Source organism: Musa acuminata, chromosome BXJ2-6 (assembly GCF_036884655.1).
Source record: "Musa acuminata AAA Group cultivar baxijiao chromosome BXJ2-6, Cavendish_Baxijiao_AAA, whole genome shotgun sequence".
Classification (NCBI taxonomy): Eukaryota; Viridiplantae; Streptophyta; class Magnoliopsida; order Zingiberales; family Musaceae; genus Musa; species Musa acuminata.
In genome coordinates this window covers 23398234-23419782 of record NC_088343.1, presented here as the reverse complement: position 1 = coordinate 23419782, position 21549 = coordinate 23398234, and positions in this window count along the sequence as shown.

The window sequence follows — 21549 nt, the reverse complement described above, 5'->3', positions numbered from 1 at the left end:
CCCTTATCTTATTGGATGCAGATCCAATACCCACTAGGGGAGGACCCATTAGGGTTTGACAGGGGACCTCTATAAATAGGAGGGATTCAGAGCCTCATAGGCTAGAGCCTTTGCTTGCCTCTCCTATTCTCCTCCCACTCTCCACCTTATAGCAGGCCTGGAGTTTTGAGGAGCGTCGTTGCAGCCCTGCTGTGTTGATTATTGAATCTCGTATTTTGATGATGAAACTACTTGATATATGTTTATGATTTAATCTGCGTTTTGAGTGACGTAGGATGCTTCGATCTGGATGAGACAATTAAAGCAGGAAAATCATGTTGTGCCGGAGGAACATGTTAGAAGATTGGATGTCGGGCCGGTGGATCGGTCGACGTATCGACAGAAGGCTTCGGGTCGTGGACTCGGGCATCGGGCCAAGAAGAGCGGGTATTGTGCCAAGGATATCGGAGTTGCGGAGTCAACAGGCCGATTGGGCAATAGGCTGCAGGAAAGGACGATGCGCCGAAGAATCGAACGAAGCATCGAGGGACCAATGACATGCCGGACAACTTGGTTAATTGCTTAGGATTAATTGTCTCGATCAAAGTTTTTGTTTTGAGTGTGCAGGATTAACTACGACGGAAGAAAGACATGCAGCAGGAGTTGCGCCGGAGTCATGACAATGATCACGTTGGGAGTTCGAGAGCTCGACGGAAGTTCGGACAGTCGTCGGAGGTTCTGCGGGAACAAATCCGAGAAGTCCAGAAGCTTGCCAAAGGAGCTCGTCGAAACTTGCCAAGTGGATCGTCGCAGTCCAGGAGTTTGTCGGAAGTCCGCAGGAGCATCACCGAGGGTTCATCGGATGATCGACGGAAGTTCGCCGGAAACTCGCCAGAAGAAGCGAGTGACGCACCGAAGCAAGCTGCAGAATATGTCTTAGGAAATAATCGTAGTTAGCACTTTGAGTAAGTTAGAAATGGGAGGTGATCCCATTAGCTTAATCCTGGGGCAATTGGGCCCCTGAAGAACTCAAATTGGGTCGAATGGTTCAACCCATTCGGACCCAGGTTGCTGTGGGAGGTGCAACCGCCCAGGTAGGGAGGTAGCACTGCCCAGGCTATGTCTCCCAGTGAGACTGGGCAGTGCAACCGCCCCAGCCAAGAGGTGCAATCGCCCAAGGCTCAGTCTCCGAGCGAGACTGGGCGGTGCAACCTCCTCTGTCAGGAAGTAGCACCGCCAGAGCTCAAGTTTCGAGCTCTGCTAGGCGGTGCAACCTCTCCAGTCAGGCGGTGCAACTGCCTGAGCTCGGTCATCGAGCTCTGGCAGAGAGGTGCAACCGCCCCTGACAGAGGTAGCACCGCCTAGAGGCTCAGTCTTCGAGCTCTGCCAGGCGGTGCAACCGCCCCAGTCAGGAGGTGCAACCGCCTGATCCCGAAATTCCGGGATTTGATCGTTTTGAGCTCCAAATTTGAACTGGGTTGGGGCCTATAAATACCCCACCCATTCAGTACTGAAAAGATACAGACCTACACCGAATTCTTGATCTTTTCTGTGATTCTAAGAGCTCAAATTAGTGTAAAGTCCAAAAGTTCTCCTCTTTCTATTCTTCAAGTCTTGAGTTGTAAAGAGATGAGAGAAAGGTTCTGTAAGGGTTGTCTCCTGAGCCCGTCAAAAGGAGTGAAATTGTAAAAGGGCAGTTGGCCTTCGCCTATTGAAGGAAGGCCTCTAGTTGACGTCGGTGACCTCGTCGGTGGAGGAAGCCAAAAGTGGAGTAGGTCAAAACTGACCGAACCACTCTAAATCTCTGGTTTGCTTTTATTTTGAGCACTTTATCATTACTGCAAACCTCCTACATAGCTACTACTCTCTGCGCTTTTACGAACAAGTTTCTAAGTTCTGATCTTTCAGAATCTGCATTCAGACGTAAATCGGTGTTTTCGTACGATCTTTACATCGCAGTTTACATTTACGTTTTGATTCTATTTATAACTGCAAACTGTCTTCTACGCTTTTACGAACGAGTTTCTTTGCAGTTTACGTTTACGTTTTGATTCCATTTATAACCGCAAACTGCGCTTAGACGCAATCTGTGCTTAGACGCAAACTGCGCTTAGACGCAATATGAGCTTAGACGCAAACTGCGCTTAGATGCAAACTGCGCTTAGACGCAGTCTGCATTTAGACTCAAACTGCATTTAGACGCAAACTGCATTTAGACGCAAACTGCGTAAACTGCGCTTAGATGCAAACTGTGTTTAGACGTAAACTGCACTTAATCATAAGTAATCTTAGAATCGGCTTTTGCATCAAAATAGTTTTTATCGAACGAACGCAGCTTTCGTTTTTAATCGCTGAAAGATTTCCGCTGCACTAATTCACCCCCCCCCCCCCCCCCCTCTTAGTGCTCTCGATCCTAACAATTGGTATCAGAGCGGGGTATTTCTCATTTCGGATTTACACCCGAGAGAAATGGCTCTTCATAGCTTTCAAGAGGGCTTTTCGGTCTTTCGTCCACCGTTCTTTAACGGATTGGACTACACTTATTGGAAAACTCGAATGAGAGTTTTCTTGATTTCTCTAAATCTGGATTTATGGAATATCATTGAAAATGATTTTCAACTTCCCTCTAAACCGATGAATGAATGGTCGGATTTAGAGAAGAAGTATTTTTCTTTAAACGCAAAGGCTATGAATGCCTTATTTTGCGCTTTGGACAAAAATGAGTTCAATCGGGTTTCTTTGTGCGAAACGGCTTTCGATATTTGGCGCACTCTTGAAATCACGCACGAGGGAACTAGTAGAGTCAAAGACTCGAAAGTTAATATTTTACTGCATGATTTCAAGCTTCTTCATATGAAACCAAGCGAAACCATTGTTGACATGTACACCCGTTTTACGGATGTCGTCAATGGTTTAAAATCACTTGGTAAAAGCTTTTCGGATTCTGAACTCGTTAACAAAGTTTTGCACTCACTTTCTAAAATTTGGGATTCAAAAGTAACTGCTATTCAAGAATCGAAAAACTTGAACCAATTTCCACTTGAAGAACTAATTGGTTCATTGATCACATATGAAATGACGTGCAATGCACATGAAGAACTTGAGAACCACCTTCCAAAGAACAGGAAGGATTTGGGACATAGAACATTTGAAGACCACTCGAGCATAAGCTCAAGTGATGGTGAACTTAAACTACAAATGAAACAAAAATTAAAAAGTAAAAAGAACGGAACTACTTGCTTTGAACGCAAGAAGAAGAACAAAAATTGGGATGAATCAAGCTCTTTCGAAGACGAGGAGAAAATCAACAAATGCGAGGTGGCAAACTATGCCTTTACACCTTTCGACGCTGAGGTAATCAAAATGCCTTTAATTTACTTTGAAATTACATGATGCTTTTCATAAAGCATTTTTCTTTTTTATTTAATTTTCTTGAAAATTACATGTTTAATAATTTTAGGATTCATGCTTATCATTCTAGTAATTTTGAAAATAATCATGAAAATTGCATGTTTATGATAAACAAAATGAGTTTGATTAAAAATACCTTATGAAATCATGCTATATGTGGTTGAGAAGTAATAATGTGTATCATGTTGATTTCCATTGTTATTTCTCGATTTTGAGTATATGAAATGCTACAATTGATAAACACTTGAAATGTAATCCTCTATCTTATTGATTTGTCAATAAATTTATGCTTGTCATACATGAATTTATTGAATGTAATTTTGAGGATGATTTCAGATTTGATAAATGCTTGATTCGTATTTATGACATAAGATACACTTTAAATATGAATCATGCTTCAATCGGATTAAATGCTTCAATCATTTTCTATATCTAGGGTTCTCAATTTTGATGAAATACAAGTGATAAATTCATTTATGATATCTTGTAAATCACATGAATTATGAATGAGTTTTTTTTTTATGATGTGTTAAAAGAATCACTTAAAAAGAAAATGCTTTTCCCATCTTATCGAGATTAATGATTTCATGATATTATGTGAATCTCGAAATTGATTTTGATAGTAATAACGTTATTCATGTTATGAATCTTAAAAATGATAATATGCTTCATGTGATAATATGAATACATAAAACACTTATGATATTCCTAGTATTTATAAAATATTTATCTCATCATCCAATAACTCTTCTTGATATTCCTTATGAGATGAAATGAAATAATGCATGAAATACAAATGAGGAGTTAATGATCATGCATAATAGGATGTAATGAATTCTGACATTTAGATACCATCGTTTGAATATATATGATCATGTTGTCAAAATGATATATCATGAATGCTTGAATATCATGTTTGACATGCTCATGATGATGATTGATTTTTCGGTATCATGCATAAAAAAAAAAAAAAAGAAATGTAATGTTAATGAATTTGTGCATGTTTTAATTTGAAAATATAATGATGCACAAATAAGATTGATACTAACCTTTGTCATGATTTAAAAATTGATGTAAAGGGTTTTTCCCTTCTTTTTGACAATGACAAAAGGGGAGATAGCTAGCTTGCATAATTCAAGAAGAAAGCAAAAATTGCACTTCTCAAAAGAGAAGAAATTGCTATCTTGAACATCACCAAGAAGTGCTATCTTGTAAATCTCAAGAAACACAAATGCAATCATGCAAAATTTGTAATTTTGCACATCATTAAAATTTACGATGCTTTGGTGATTATGCATGTTCTAAAATGTTATAAAATTCACTAACTTGCATGATGTAGAACTTAGCTATATTGAACATCACCAAGGAATGCTATCTTGCCTATCTCAAGAAGCAAAAAGTTAACTTGCACATCTAGCAAAACTTATATTTCAAAAAGCAAGAGTTGCTTTCTTGAACATCTCAAAATTGCTAGCTTGCGGGCCTTAAAATGTAGAAATTTTTTGCTAGCTTGTATATGGTGAACTTGCTATCATACTACCATGATGATGAGTATGCCTTATCTTCATGATTATATGTGAAAAACTATGGCAAAAATATGTCCGAATGATTAAACGTGTTGGAATTATTTTTCGGACTTTTTTGTTTGAATGATCAAATCACTTGATTGCTATAATGATTTTACACAATTACTTGCCATGATTACATGTTGAAAATTTTGTGCTTGAATACAAAAATTTCCATGATAATAAGCATGTTTTATCTTCATGATTGTAATTGAATATCTCTAGTAAAACCCTGTCCGAATGTATGAAAGTGTCAAATTTCATTTTCGGATTTTCTTGATCCTAACAATTAGATTTTCTTGATACATTATCCTCTTCCAAACTTAACAAGCATATGTCATATCAAGTTTAATTCACATCATTGATTTTTGACATATGGAATCATCTAGCAAATGCACTTATCGTGTGAAAAATATTTTTCGAGAAACATATTTGATGATTCCCTCTTATAAAAGGAAGATATTTTTACATACAAGGATTTGACTCACTTACATATCTTAATCCTTGCAAAAATGAAGTGTGCTTTAATATCTTATCGATTTGAACTTCACATATGGCTTTCCTCCTTCATGTAAAAAGATAACAAATAAAAAGGAAGAAGCATTAAAATCTATCTCCATGTCATGTTTTCCTCGAGATGTTTGCATAATTGGTATCCTATCACTCACTGTTGGAAAATGACATGAACCAACTTATGGCATCGCACTTATATTTAAAATTTGCTTATATCATTCTCCTTATTGTTGATGACAAAGGGGGAGAAATATATAAATTGATACTATGAGTGCCATATTTGAAGAATATGAATAGATGTTATGAATGCCATATTATGATGAGATATCAAAAGCAGCATTCATATGAATAGGTGCTATGAATGTCATATCATGTTAAAAGATATCAAGAACTTGAATCGCAATTTTACATGTTGATATCTTACCATTTGATGATAGCAAACTTGCATGATGATAACAATAGATATTATGTTAAACTTACATCACAAACACTTGATTGTGGTACTTCTCCTTTTTGTGATGACAAAGGGGGAGAAGTATGTTGATGACATGACATGTTATGCATAAGTTTATGATGACATGTTGCTTAGATTTTTGAATCTAAGAGTTTCTATCAATATGGCATATTGATAGGGGGAGTTTGTTTAAACTCTGGGAGTTAAGGTTAACTCCGTTAATGATGACATGTCGCTTAGATTTTTGAATCTAAGAGTTTCTATCAATATGGCATATTGATAGGGGGAGTTTGTTTAAACTCCAAGAGTTAAGTTTAACTCCGTCATCAAGTGGTTGTCATCATAAAAAAGGGGGAGATTGTTGAATCTCGTATTTTGATGTTGAAACTACTTGATATATGTTTATGATTTAATCTGCGTTTTGAGTGACGCAGGATGCTTCGATCCGGATGAGACAATTAAAGTAGGAAAATCATGTTGTGCCGGAGGAACATGTCAGAAGATTGGACGTCGGACCGGTGGATCGGTCGATGTATCGACAGAAGGCTTCGGGTCGTTGACTCGAGCATCGGGCCAAGAAGAGCGGGTATTGTGCCAAGGATATCGGAGTTGCGGAGTCAACAGGCCGATTGGGCAATAGGCTGCAGGAAAGGATGATGCGCCGAAGAATCGGACGAAGCGTCGAGGGACCAATGACATGCCGGACAACTTGGTTAATTGCTTAGGATTAATTGTCTCGATCGAAGTTTTTGTTTCGAGTGTGCAGGATTAACTATGATGGAAGAAAGACATGCAGCAGGAGTTGCACCGGAGTCATGACAATGATCACGTTGGGAGTTCGAGAGCTCGACGGAAGTTCGGATAGTCGTCGGAGGTTCTGCGGGAACAAATCCGAGAAGTCCAGAAGCTTGCCAAAGGAGCTCGTCGGAACTTGCCATGTGGATCGTCGCAGTCCAAGAGTTTGCCGGAAGTCTGCAGGAGCATCACCGAGGGTTCATCGGATGATCGACGGAAGTTCGCCGGAAACTCGCCGGAAGAAGCGAGTGACGCACCGAAGCAAGCTGCAGAATATGTCTTAGGAAATAATCATAGTTAGCACTTTGATTAAGTTAGAAATGGGAGGTGATCTCATTAGCTTAATCCTGGGGCAATTGGGCCCCTGAAGAACTCAAATTGGGTCGAATGGTTCAACCCATTCGGACCTAGGTTGCTGTAGGAGGTGCAACCGCCCAGGCAGGGAGGTAGCACCGCCTAGGCTATGTCTCCCAGCCTATGTCTCCCAGTGAGACTGGGCGGTGCAACCGCCCCAGCCAAGAGGTGCAACCGCCCAGGGCTCAGTCTCCGAGCGAGACTGGGCGGTGCAACCTCCTCTATCAGGAGGTAGCACCGCCAGAGCTCAAGTTTCGAGCTCTGCCAAGCGGTGCAACCGCCTAAGCTCGGTCTTCGAGCTCTGGCAGAGAGGTGCAACCGCCCCTGACAGAGGTAGCACCACCCAGAGGCTCAGTCTTCGAGCTCTGCCAGGCGGTGCAACCGCCCCAGTCAGGAGGTGCAACCGCCTGATCCCGGAATTCCGGGATTTGATCGTTTTGAGCTCCAAATTTGAACTGGGTTGGGGCCTATAAATACCCCACCCATTCAGCACTGAAAAGATACAGACCTACATCGAATTCTTGATCTTTTCTGTGATTCTAAGAGCTCAAATTTGTGTAAAGTCCAAAAGTTCTCCTCTTTCTGTTCTTCAAGTCTTGAGTTGTAAAGAGAGGAGAGAAAGATTCTGTAAGGGTTGTCTCCTGAGCCCGTCAAAAATAGTGAAACTGTAAAAGGGCAGTTGGCCTTCGCCTATTGAAGGAAGGCCTCTAGTTGACGTCGGTGACCTCATCGGTGGAGGAAGCCAAAAGTGGAGTAGGTCAAGATTGACCGAACCACTCTAAATCTCTGGTTTGCTTTTATTTTGAGCACTTTATCATTACTGCAAACCTCCTACATAGCTACTGCTCTCTGCGCTTTTATGAACAAGTTTCTAAGTTCTGATCTTTCGGAATCTGCATTCAGACGTAAATCGGTGTTTTCGTACGATCTTTACATCGTAGTTTACATTTACGTTTTGATTCTATTTATAACTGCAAACTGTCTTCTGCGCTTTTACGAACGAGTTTCTTTGCAGTTTACGTTTACGTTTTGATTCCATTTATAACCGCAAACTGCGCTTAGACGCAATCTACGCTTAGACGCAAACTGCGCTTAGACGCAATCAGAGCTTAGACGCAAACTGCGCTTAGATGCAAACTGCGCTTAGACGCAATTTGCATTTAAACGCAAACTGCATTTAGACGCAAACTGCATTTAGACGCAAACTGCGTAAACCGCGCTTAGACGCAAACTGTGTTTAGACGTAAACTACACTTAATCATAAGTAATCTTAGAATCGGCTTTTGCATCAAAATAGTTTTTATCGAACGAACGCAGCTTTCGTTTTTAATCGTTGAAAGATTTCCGCTGCACTAATTCACCCCCCCTCCTCTTAGTACTCTTGATCCTAACATCGATCACCGCTAGAGAGGAGGACACTTGACCTCCTTTACCCTCTCCTAAGAATCTGCAAGGAAACATGGATATACGATCTCCCTATGTAACACAATCTACTCTATACGCAGTTTTAAGTTTCACGGATTTTGCGCACCAATCTTCGCATGACAACGAATATCTCTTTGGGAATCGGGGATTTTATTTTCTTGTTCTTCCGCTGCGCATCTGATGTCGCCCCCTAAGATTTCCCAACAAAATGGAATAACTATGTTATGTGCACACATTAGTCTAGTAATTAAACCACCATAAGGAAGCATCATATCTTTTGTTGACAGTTCAATCATGTTTTGTATTATCAGATATCCAAATCAGTTATTGTGTCCTATCATAATCCAATACATTGTTCCTAATTCCATTTGACTAACTTCATCATGATGGTGTTGGTTTGGAAGTAGGATACTTATCACTATGTGATGTAGTAATTTTGTGCTAAAGGGTAGCAAATGTTCACAACTTTTTGGAACGATGGAAAGATTTGGGTTACTAAAGATAATTCCTAATTCCTCAGAATAGATAACCCCAACTAATTACATAGCCCTCTAAAGTAACAACCTCTTCTTTTCTTAGGAATCCCTATAAGGTTGTAAATTATACTATCCGTGATGGATATGTGATGCCCCAAGAGATAAGTCGACACTCTATCATTTTCATCTACTTGTAAGTTATTATAAAACAACTGAACAAGTCTAGGATAAATGGGTTCACTTATTTGGATGATTGGAAGGACATCTAAGTTGGCAAACCATTGAATTGGTTCTAAATTACCCAATTTTTCTAGATCTACATATTTTCCCTTATGAACACTTCTAGACTCAAATGTTGGGAATTTAAGGGTATATTGAGGTGAATGAAAGAATATGGAATTATAAGTTTCATCTACTCTCCTCTTTCCTTTGTCCCTTGAGGATCTTCTAGATGCCATGGAACTACACATATTATTAATGAGAAAACTATAAGAAGTAAGATCTAAAAATTGAGAGAAAAGTTTTTGAAGATTACCCTTGTAGTGATCTCTTGAAAATTTGAGATTGATCTTTAGATTTGTAAAGGATGAGGGTTTTCTTGAGTTTCTAGAGGAAGAGCAAAGAGAATGAGAGGTGCAGAAGGGTTTAGAGGTGTGGGGAAGAAGTGTAGGAAGGCTTGGGGGCAGTTCTACTGCCGACCCTAAAGGGGTTTATATAGGGCAGATTTGCGGGCGGTGCGATTGCCAGCTGAGCGGTGCCATCGCCTACAACTAGTGCTTACTAGCAGTGCTACCGCTAGTCCAGTAGTACCATCGCCAATGCACTGTTTTTCCTTAAGTTGTTGTTTTCTTTATCTAATATCATTGCTTTTGTTTTGAGATACAACAAGCAAGTACTCTTGCCTCCTTTTCATTTGAGACAAGCAAGATCATAGTCATAGTGTGGTGCAAACGCTTATTTGCGTAAATATCATATCAACTCATTTTGAAGTTTTGACTTTCGTAAGAATACTTATAGAAATTATTAGTTAAACATACCAATGATCCATGAATCAGATCTCTTGTGAATTGCAAAGAGAGGGAATAAAAGTAAAAATTCTCGAAACAAAAGACTCAATTTTCAAAGGTCAAGAAATCTAAATCAAACATTTATCATATAATTCCAAAACATAAGTTTTCAAATAATCATTGCATCGTCAAGTCAAAAAGCATGATTTTATTTAATATAAAGCATCTTCAATCATTTTGCAACCAATAGTTCTACTTCTAATGATCTTTTCTTTATTGTTTTAACTAGAGAGCTTTATGGAGTATTTTGGAACTCCGGTCATAGGCCTTGAGAATTCACTATCAATGTATTATTTTTGCTTCTAGCTTGTGATGTTAAATATATCTATAAGAAAGGGTAATTTTTAGGCAACCATTTGACCTTGGGTGCCTCAAAAATTGATCTACTTAACTTATTATGTTGCATTGAGTCATTCGTGGTTCCTTTAGGAACCCAAATCAATTTGTGTAAACTATATCTTTTAATTGGATATTTATAAGTAACATGTTCGAGTTTACAACAAAAGTTACATTTGGTGTAGGGTGATACATGCAAGGTAGGGCCTTTAACAAAGGTGGATAGATTTTGGTGAGAGCTACTTACAAATCTGATTCTGCCTCTTCTATGAAAGTGACCCTTATTGGCAAGGATCATGTTCAAGGACCTGCTACCAACCTCAAATTTTTCTAAAGTTTCTTTTGTTGAATCTCGGATTTTGATGATATAATCAATTGGTGGGTTAATTGATCTAATCCATATTATTGAGTTAAGTGTGCAGGATTAACTATGATAATCAGAAAACATAAAGCAAGGATACCGGAGTCGAGCTCGATGGACGTTTAAGAGACCGAAGAATCACCGGAGATGCTGCCGGAACCAACCGAGAAGAAATCGGGAACGTGTCGGAAGTTCGCCGAAGAAATCGTCGGAGGCTCGCGGAGATCACCGAGAAGGCTCGGCTACTCGTTAAAGTCATCACAAAGATTGGGAGCTTGCAGGGAGTCCGTCGGAAGAAGTTCGTCGGAAAGCTCGCCGGAACAAGACTCGACGTTCGCGATTAAAAAACTTGCTTAGGATGTTTTTTTTGTGTTATGTAGTTCACCTGTAATTAGGATTAGGATTAAGAGATAATCCTATATCCAGGTTAGGGGCCAACTGGGCCCAAAGTCAGATTTGGTTTGGGCTAAAATTAAGCCAAACCAAAGAATCGGAGAGCCAGGCGGTGGCACCGCCTGGCTGGGCGGTGACACCTCCTTGGCTGGGCGGTTGCACCGTCCAGCACCCGAGCGCTGGGCGGTGGCACCGCTTGGCTGGGCGGTGGCACCTCCAGCACCGGAAACCCTAAGAGAATTCAAATTTTGGAGCCCAAATTTGAATCCTCTTGAGGCCTATAAATACCCCTCAAATCTCAACTGAGGTAACAACTTTTGAGAAGCATTTTGATTGAGAGAAAAGTCTTAGAAAGTCTTAGCAAGTCTTGTTTTCAATTTGCTAGAGAGTTCTCCTCCTTTTTTATTGAAAATTTGTAAGAGGTTGAACTGCTTGTAAAGGTTTGTAAGAGGGGTGTTTACCCTTCCATTTCAAGAGATTTGCTAGTGGAAGGTGGGAGCCTCATCGAAGAGGGGCATCGCAAGTGGAGTAGGTTATTTGACCGAACTACTCTAAAATCGGCGTAATCTCTGGTTTGCATTTTATTATTGTCATTTACATTACTGCAAATCTTCTTACTGCTTTAGTTCCTTATTACCCTTGCTGCGCAACTTTAAGAATATGCTTTCAAGTTAAACTTGTCAAGTTCCGTTCTTATCGTACGAAAGATTTTTCTAAAATCGAAGTTTTAATGCGCTGCACTAATTCATCCCCCCCCCTCTTAGTGCCACTCCGATCCTAACAAGTGGTATCAGAGTAAGGTTATCTCTCATATTTGGTTTAATACCCAAGAGAGATGGCTTACTCCGGCAAGCAAGAGGGCCATTCTATTGCACGACCACCTTTGTTTAATGGGTCGGATTACACATATTGGAAGACTCGCATGAGGATCTTCCTCATTTCTATGGACTTTGAGCTTTGGTCTATTGTCAAGAATGGATTTCAAAAATCTTCTCTTCCGATGAGCGAATGGGATGAATCGGAGAAGAAGGTTTTTGCTTTAAATGCAAAGGCTATGAATGCCTTGTTTTGTGCACTAGACAAAAACGAATTTAATCGTGTTTCAATGTGTGATTCGGCTTTTGATATTTGGAGAACTCTTGAGGTCACTCATGAAGGCACTAGCCGAGTGAAAGAGTCCAAAATCAACATCCTTGTGCACTCTTACAAACTTTTCCGAATGAAACCAAGTGAGTCCATCGGAGACATGTACACCCGGTTTACGGATGTCATCAATGGACTCAAAGCTCTTGGTAAAGATTTTACTAACTTTGAACTAGTAACTAAAATCTTAAGATCCCTCCCTAAAAGTTGGGATCCAAAAGTTACGGCCATTCAAGAGGCCAAAGACCTTAAAGCATTCCCTCTTGAAGAACTCATTGGGTCTCTAATGACCTACAAAATGACATGTCAAGCTCATGACGAGCTCGAGAACCCCCTTCCAAAGAACAGGAAGGATATGGCACTCAAATCACAAGAAAACCACTTGAAAGGAACATCAAGTGATGAGGACAGTGACAATGACATTGCACTTTTGACTCAAAAATTTAAAAAAGATTTAAGAAAGAACAAATTTAAAAATAATACAAAAAATAAATTTGAACAAAAAAAGGACAAAGTGATTTGCTATGAATGCAAAAAACCGGGACACTATAAGAACGATTGTCCTCAAGCCAAAAAGAGAACATCAAAGAAGAAGGCGTTCAAGGCAACGTGGGATGATTCAAGCGCATCCGAAGAAGAGGAGTCCAACACCGAGCAAGTTGCTCATTACGCGCTAATGGCGTTAGGAGAAGAGTTATGTGATTTATTTAATGAAGATTTATCTTTTGAAGAACTATCTATCGCTTTTCATGAATTATTTGATGAATGTAGAACTGTTAGCAAGAAGTTAAGTATCTTAAAGAAAGAGCATGCTTTGCTACAAGATAAGTTTGATAGTCTTCAAACTCCTTCATGCTCTAAGTGTGAGCACTTAGAAGCAATAAAAAATGAAAATTTGTTTCTTAAGGAAACCTTAAACAAGTTTAAGGTTGGTAGCAAAGGATTAGATATGATCCTTGCACATAAGGGTCACATCGCAAATAGAAATGGAATTGGATTTGTAAAAGGATTACATCAAAATCCTACCACTTTCATAAAAGGACCTACATTACATGTTTCCTCTTATATGAAATGCAACTTTTGTTGCAAATCCGGACATATTGCCTACAAATGCCCATTTAGGAAAATTAGTTCACAAAAATTAATATGGGTTCCTAAAGGAACTATAAAGAATTCAATAATAAATAACAAAGTTAGTGGGTCAATTTTTGAGGCACCCAAAATCAAATGAGTACCTAAAAATCATCCTCTTTTGTAGACAAACTCACAAGCTAGGAGCAAGAGATGGTATCTCGATAGTGGATGCTCAAGACATATGACTGGAGATCCATCTCATTTCTCTATGCTCACTAGCAAAGAAGAAGGGTACGTTACCTTCGGAGACAACAACAAGGGCAAAATCATTGGCAAGGGAACTATTGGTAACAAATTTAATTTTTCCATTGATGATATCTTACTAGTTGATGGATTGAAACATAATCTCTTGAGTATTAGTCAACTATGCGATAAAGGTTACATCGTTAGATTTGAATCAAATATGTGCATTATTGAAAAACCAAATCATAACATGACTATGATTGCTTTAAAACAAAATAATGTCTATACCATCAATCTTGATAAACTAAGTAATGAAATGTGTTTCTCCGCCGTAAATGATGATGCTTGGCTTTGGCAAAGGAGATTAGGCCATGCAAGCATGAAAACAATATCTAAGATCTCATCTCAAGAATTAGTACGAGGAATTCCAAATATAAAGTTTATTAAGGACAAAGTATGCGATGCATGTCAACTAGGCAAACAAATAAAAACAAGCTTCAAACCAAAAAATCAAATTAGCACCACTAGACCATTACAATTGATCCATTTGGACTTATTTGGACCAATTGATACAACAAGTCTCGGTGGAAGCAAATATGCTTTTGTGATTGTGGATGACTACTCTAGATACACTTGGACTTATTTCTTAGCTCACAAAAGTGATTGCTTCAAGTGTTTCTCTAAATTTTGTAAACTCACTCAAAACGAAAAAGGCTTCATGATTTCATCAATTCGGAGTGATCACGGTGGTGAATTTCAAAACCATGACTTTCAAAATTTTTGCGAAGTTAATGGATACAATCACAACTTCTCAACTCCAAGAAATCCTCAACAAAATGGTGTAGTTGAAAGAAAAAATAGAAACCTACAAGAAATGGCAAGAACTATGTTAAATGAACATAGTTTACCCAAATATTTTTGGGCCGAAGCCGTAAATACGGCTTGCTACATCATGAATAGGGTTCTAATAAGACCATCTCTATCAAAAACTCCCTATGAATTATGGAATAACAAAAAACCAAATATTTCTTATTTTAAAGTTTTCGGTTGTAAATGCTTTATTTTAAATGAAAAGGATGCCTTAGGTAAATTTGATGCTAAATCCGATGAAGGCATCTTTCTTGGCTACTCTTCCGTTTCTAAGGCTTTTCGGATTTTTAATAAAAGAACCTTAGTAATAGAAGAGTCTATTCATGTAGTTTTTAATGAAATTTCTGATTTAAAGAAAAATGATTTTGATGATGATCTTGGTTTTGATAATTTGAATTTAAATGAATCCTCTCCTCAAAATAGCCATTTGAATGCATCTTCTTCCGAAATTTCTTTACCAAAAGAATGGAAGTATGTAGATGCTCATCCAAAAGAGCAAATTATAGGAGATACATCAAAAGGGGTTCAAACTCGTTCTTCTTTCAAAAATTTCTGTGCTAACGCCGCTTTCCTTTCTCAAATTGAACCTAAATGCATTGACGAAGCCTTAAAAGATGATTTTTGGGTCATTGCAATGCAAGAAGAATTGAACCAATTTGAGAGGAATGAGGTATGGAAGCTTGTTCTAGACCAAGTGACCACTTAGTCATAGGTACTAAGTGGGTCTTAAGAAACAAGTAAGACGAAAATGGTATCGTGGTTAGAAACAAGGCTAGATTAGTGGCCAAAGGTTTCAACCAAGAAGAATGTATCGATTACGAAGAAACCTTCGCTCCCGTGGCTTGATTAGAAGCCATAAGGATGCTCCTTGCCTATGCTAGTAGTAATAATTTTAAACTATTTCAAATGGATGTTAAAAGTGCTTTCTTGAATGGTTTTATTTCCGAAGAAGTATATGTCGAACAACCTCCCGGATTTGAAAATTCTCTTCTTCCTAATCATGTATTCAAATTGACTAAGGCCCTCTATGGCTTGAAACAAGCTCCTAGAGCTTGGTATGAAAGGCTTAGTTCCTTTCTTATTTTAAATAATTTTACTAAAGGCAAGGTTGATACTACATTGTTTATTAAACATTTTGAAAATAATTTTTTTATTGTGCAAATTTATGTTGACGATATTATTTTTGGCTCTTCGGATGAATCACTATGTGAATCATTTGCCAAATGTATGAGTCTTGAATTTGAAATGAGTTTAATGGGTGAATTAACTTTCTTTTTGGGATTACAAATCAAACAACTTAGTGATGGTATATTTTTTAACCAATCTAAATATACATTAGAATTGTTAAAACGATTTAACATGGATAATTCAAAAGCAATAAACACCCCTATGAGTACAACGACTAAGTTAGATATGGATGAAAATGGTGAAAGTTTCGATCAAAAAACATATAGGGGAATGATAGGTAGTCTACTCTACCTCACCGCGATTAGACCGGATATTATGTTTAGTGTAGGACTTTGTGCTAGGTTTCAATCTAATCCTAAATTATCTCATCTTAAGAGTGTTAAAAGAATATTTAGGTATCTTAAAGGAACTCCAAATTTAGGATTGTGGTATCCAAAATCTGAAAAATTCGATCTAATAGCTTATGCAGATGCCAATTTTGGCGGATGCAGGATAGATAGAAAAAGTACATCCGGAACATGCCAATTTTTAGGACATGCACTTGTTTCTTCGACTTCCAAGAAACAAAATTCAGTTGCACTATCTACGGCGGAAGCCGAATACATTGCTGCAAGTGCATGTTGTGCACAAGTAATTTGGATGAAAAATACATTAGAAGACTATGGAATTCACGTTGAAAATATTCCCATAAAATGCAATAATACTAGTGCCATATGCCTTACTAAAAATCCAATTCAGCACTCTAGAACTAAGCATATCGACGTTAGGCATCATTTCATACGCGATCAAGTCCTTAACAATGATGTTCTAGAATTCATTGACACAAAGCATCAATTAGCAGATATATTTACAAAAGCTTTGAATGAAGACCAATTTGAATTCATCCGAAGGGAATTAGGCATGCTAAATTGTCCCTAAAATGAACTTCACAAAAAGGACTCGTTCTTTTCCCTTCGTTTATGAATTTGAATTCTTCCTTCTTCTTCAATTCAAAATGATCCATTAAAGTATAACTTATGATCTTGAGGGAAGAAGCTAAACAAAAGGAAGGAAGAAAAATTTTTTTTCTTTCCTCCGCGTGATGCCAGCGGTGTCACCGCCAGATCCGGCGGTTGCACCACCTGGCGCTCGGGCGCCAAGCGGTGACACCGACCAGTTTGGCGGTGACACCGACCAAGTAACCCTTTTAACCCGAGGGGTTAGGGCCGGCCGTGACACCGCCCCCAACCCGAAGAAAAACCTCTCAAAAACCCTCTCCCATTCCCTCTAACCCTCATTCTAACTCTTAGAAACATTGGAGAAGGATTCTTGGTGGTCCAAGCTTTCCATCTCTCAACATAATCTCCACAAGATAACACTTGAAATCCATCTTTTCTTTTCTCTTTCTATTGCTTATTTTTCACAATTTCATCATCATCTTGTCTAGAAAATGACTCCTAAGAGATCAAAAGGAATAAGGATTGAAGGAGATTCATATAACCATGACCTTTTTAGATCGAAAGAGGTAGCCCTTAGCTTTCCAAAATTTGAAACACGATGTGTCCATAATGGAAAATACGTTGATTTGGATGAACTAGAGGACTTAGATCCCATTAGGTGGTTTGCACACCTAGAAGCTCTACCTCTACTACAAATAGAGGAACCAATCTATCCACGGTTAGTGAGATTGTTCTATGCCAACCTATATGAGGACAATGATAGCCTAAGCATTTACATTCTAGGAACACCCATTAGAATATTTGACAGCACCATTTGTGAGCTAATTGGCATAACTGAAAAAGATAGGGGATGCTATTTTAAAGGTAAATGGGACGTCAAAACAATAGGAGCAACCTATACCGAAGCCGTGAAAACAATTTTTGCAAATCCAAACCTTGACTTCCTACCCAAGAGCTGTGAACACTTACTGCCTTTCAACTCTAAAATTCTTCATCACATTATCACAAGCATTATATTCCCCAAACAATTTCATCTTGACGAAATAAGTCAAATAGAGATAGGAACCATGTATTGGATTATGACCGGTCAGCATAATTGTTTTGGGTACTTAATTCGCCAACACATGCAGGATATTATGACTAAAGATACTATATTGCCATATGGGAGGTTAATCACTAGTATTCTTCATGCCTATGACATTTGCATTCCACCCGATGAAGAATCTATTCAAAATGATCGATATAACATAATAAATAAAAACCTGCTGAAAAGACTTAGGTGCACTTTTTGCAATGGCATATGGGTTAGGCAGACTAGAAGGACGGATCCAATTCCTCTACCAATAGAACAACCCGAAACACCAATTCTTATGGGAAATGAATCTCCTCCTAGTCCCTTTGGCGCAGCACCTTCAGCTCCTGTTTCCTCCTCTGAAGATATCATTATGGCGGAGCTATCTCAGATCAAATCACAGCAAGAACAAATTCAGAATCAACAAGTTGAAATTTTGAAGACACTACGACAGATGAATGAAAAAATAGATATCATGTATCAGCACTGTGGATTACCTCCTAAGGATTAAATTGATGTATCTTTTTATTCTGTTCTATTTGCTTTTAACAACAAGTTCAAGTTTGTCATCGATTGAACGATAACTGATCTTTCCTTTTAGATAACTACTATTTTAATCTGCATAAATGATGATGTCTTTTGGATAAACTATTTCTGGCAAATTTGAATGATGAACTTTGATAAATGCTAAACCTTTTTCTATGATCATCAATTAGCTGGCTTGTCTCTTTTTGATGATGACAAAGGGGGAGAAGTGATGACTAAGTGATGACTTACACCATAACGATAGCAATACTAATATGAATTACAAAAACTTGTATGATATGAATGTCTTATATGCCTTGCAAATCCTTAAAAATATCACAAGATTGATATCCTGAAATTTATATTGAAAATCTTTATCTTCTGTCGTAGCAAAATTCGTCCCTTATCATTTAACTTATGATTTTCATCGAAGTTTCGTACTTACTATTGTGTAATGAGGATAACGATAAGTTCTACGATTAGAACTTATCGGGTTATTGTTGAATCCAATGGGATGGAATTCAAAGTGTTTTTTATCTTCTCATAATATGGCATATAGATAGGGGGAGTTATGTTTAACACCGTCATCAATTGATTGTCATCATCAAAAAGGTGGAGATTGTTGAATCTCGGATTTTGATGATATAATCAATTGGTGGGTTAATTGATCTAATCCATATTATTGAGTTAAGTGTGCAGGATTAACTACGATAACCAGAAAACATAAAGCAAGGATACCGGAGTCGAGCTCGATGGACGTTTAAGAGACTGAAGAATCACCGGAGATGCTGCCGGAACAAACCGAGAAGAAATCGGGAACGTGTCGGAAGTTCGCCGAAGAAATCGTCGGAGGCTCGTAGAGATCACCGAGAAGGCTCGGCTACTCGTTAAAGTCATCACAAAGATTGGGAGCTTGCAGGGAGTCCGTCGGAAGAAGTTCGTCGGAAAGCTCGCCGGAACAAGACTCGACGTTCGTGGTTAAAAAACTTGCTTAGGATGTTTTTTTTGTGTTATGTAGTTCACCTGTAATTAGGATTAGGATTAAGAGATAATCCTATATCCTGGTTAGGGGCCAACTGGGCCTAAAGTTAGATTTGGTTTGGGCTAAAATTAAGCCAAACCAATGAATCGAAGAGCCAGGCGGTGGCACCGCCTGGCTGGGCGGTGACACCTCCTTGGCTGGGCGGTTGCACCGTCCAGCACCCGAGCGCTGGGCGGTGGCACCTCCTAAGAGAATTCAAATTTTGGAGCCCAAATTTGAATCCTCTTGAGGCCTATAAATACCCCTCAAATCTCAGCTAAGGTAACAACTTTTGAGAAGCATTTTGATTGAGAGAAAAGTCTTAGAAAGTCTTAGCAAGTCTTGTTTTCAATTTGCTAGAGAGTTCTCCTCCTTCTTTCTTATTGAAAATTTGTAAGAGGTTGAACTTCTTGTAAAGGGTTGTAAGAGGGGTGTTTACCCTTCCATTTCAAGAGATTTGCTAGTGGAAGGTGGGAGCCTCATCGAAGAGGGGCATCGCAAGTGGAGTAGGTCATTTGACCGAACCACTCTAAAATCGGCGTAATCTCTGGTTTGCATTTTATTATTGTCATTTACATTACTGCAAATCTTCTTACTGCTTTAGTTCCTTATTACCCTTGCTGCACAACTTTAAGAATACGCTTTCAAGTTAAACTTGTCAAGTTCCGTTCTTATCGTACGAAAGATTTATCTAAAATCGAAGTTTTAATGCGCTGCACTAACTCATCCCCCCCCCTCTTAGTGCCGCTCCGATCCTAACAAGTGGTATCAGAGTAAGGTTATCTCTCATATTTGGTTTAATACCCAAGAGAGATGGCTTACTCCGGCATGCAAGAGGGCCATTCTATTGCACGACCACCTTTGTTTAATGGGTCGGATTACACATATTGGAAGACTCGCATGAGGATCTTCCTCATTTCTATGGACTTTGAGCTTTGGTCTATTGTCGAGAATGGATTTCAAAAATCTTCTCTTCCGATGAGCGAATGGGATGAATCGGAGAAGAAGGTTTTTGCTTTAAATGCAAAGGCTATGAATGCCTTGTTTTGTGCACTAGACAAAAACGAATTTAATCGTGTTTCAATGTGTGATTCGGCTTTTGATATTTGGAGAACTCTTGAGGTCACTCATGAAGGCACTAGCCGAGTGAAAGAGTCCAAAATCAACATCCTTGTGCACTCTTACAAACTTTTCCGAATGAAACCAAGTGAGTCCATCGGAGACATGTACACCCGGTTTACGGATGTCATCAATGGACTCAAAGCTCTTGGTAAAGATTTTACTAACTTTGAACTAGTAACTAAAATCTTAAGATCCCTCCCTAAAAGTTGGGATCCAAAAGTTACGGCCATTCAAGAGGCCAAAGACCTTAAAGCATTCCCTCTTGAAGAACTCATTGGGTCTCTAATGACCTACAAAATGACATGTCAAGGTCATGACGAGCTCGAGAACCCCCTTCCAAAGAACAGGAAGGATATGGCACTCAAATCACAAGAAGACCACTTGAAAGGAACATCAAGTGATGAGGACAGTGACAATGACATTGCACTTTTGACTCAAAAATTTAAAAAAGATTTAAGAAAGAACAAATTTAAAAATAATACAAAAAATAAATTTGAACAAAAGAAGGACAAAGTGATTTGCTATGAATGCAAAAAACCGGGACACTATAAGAACAATTGTCCTCAAGCCAAAAAGAGAACATCAAAGAAGAAGGCGTTCAAGGCAACGTGGGATGATTCAAGCGCATCCAAAGAAGAGGAGTCCAACACCGAGCAAGTTGCTCATTACGCGCTAATGGCGTTAGGAGAAGAGGTATGTGATTTATTTAATGAAGATTTATCTTTTGAAGAACTATCTATCGCTTTTCATGAATTATTTGATGAATGTAGAACTGTTAGCAAGAAGTTAAGTATCTTAAAGAAAGAGCATGCTTTGCTACAAGATAAGTTTGATAGTCTTCAAACTCCTCCATGCTCTAAGTGTGAGCACTTAGAAGCAATAAAAAATGAAAATTTGCTTCTTAAGGAAACCTTAAACAAGTTTAAGGTTGGTAGCAAAGGATTAGATATGATCCTTGCACATAAGGGTCACATCGCAAATAGAAATGGAATTGGATTTGTAAAAGGATTACATCAAAATCCTACCACTTTCATAAAAGGACCTACATTACATGTTTCCTCTTATATGAAATGCAACTTTTGTTGCAAATCCGGACATATTGCCTACAAATGCCCATTTAGGAAAATTAGTTCACAAAAATTAATATGGGTTCCTAAAGGAACTATAAAGAATTCAATAATAAATAACAAAGTTAGTGGGTCAATTTTTGAGGCACCCAAAATC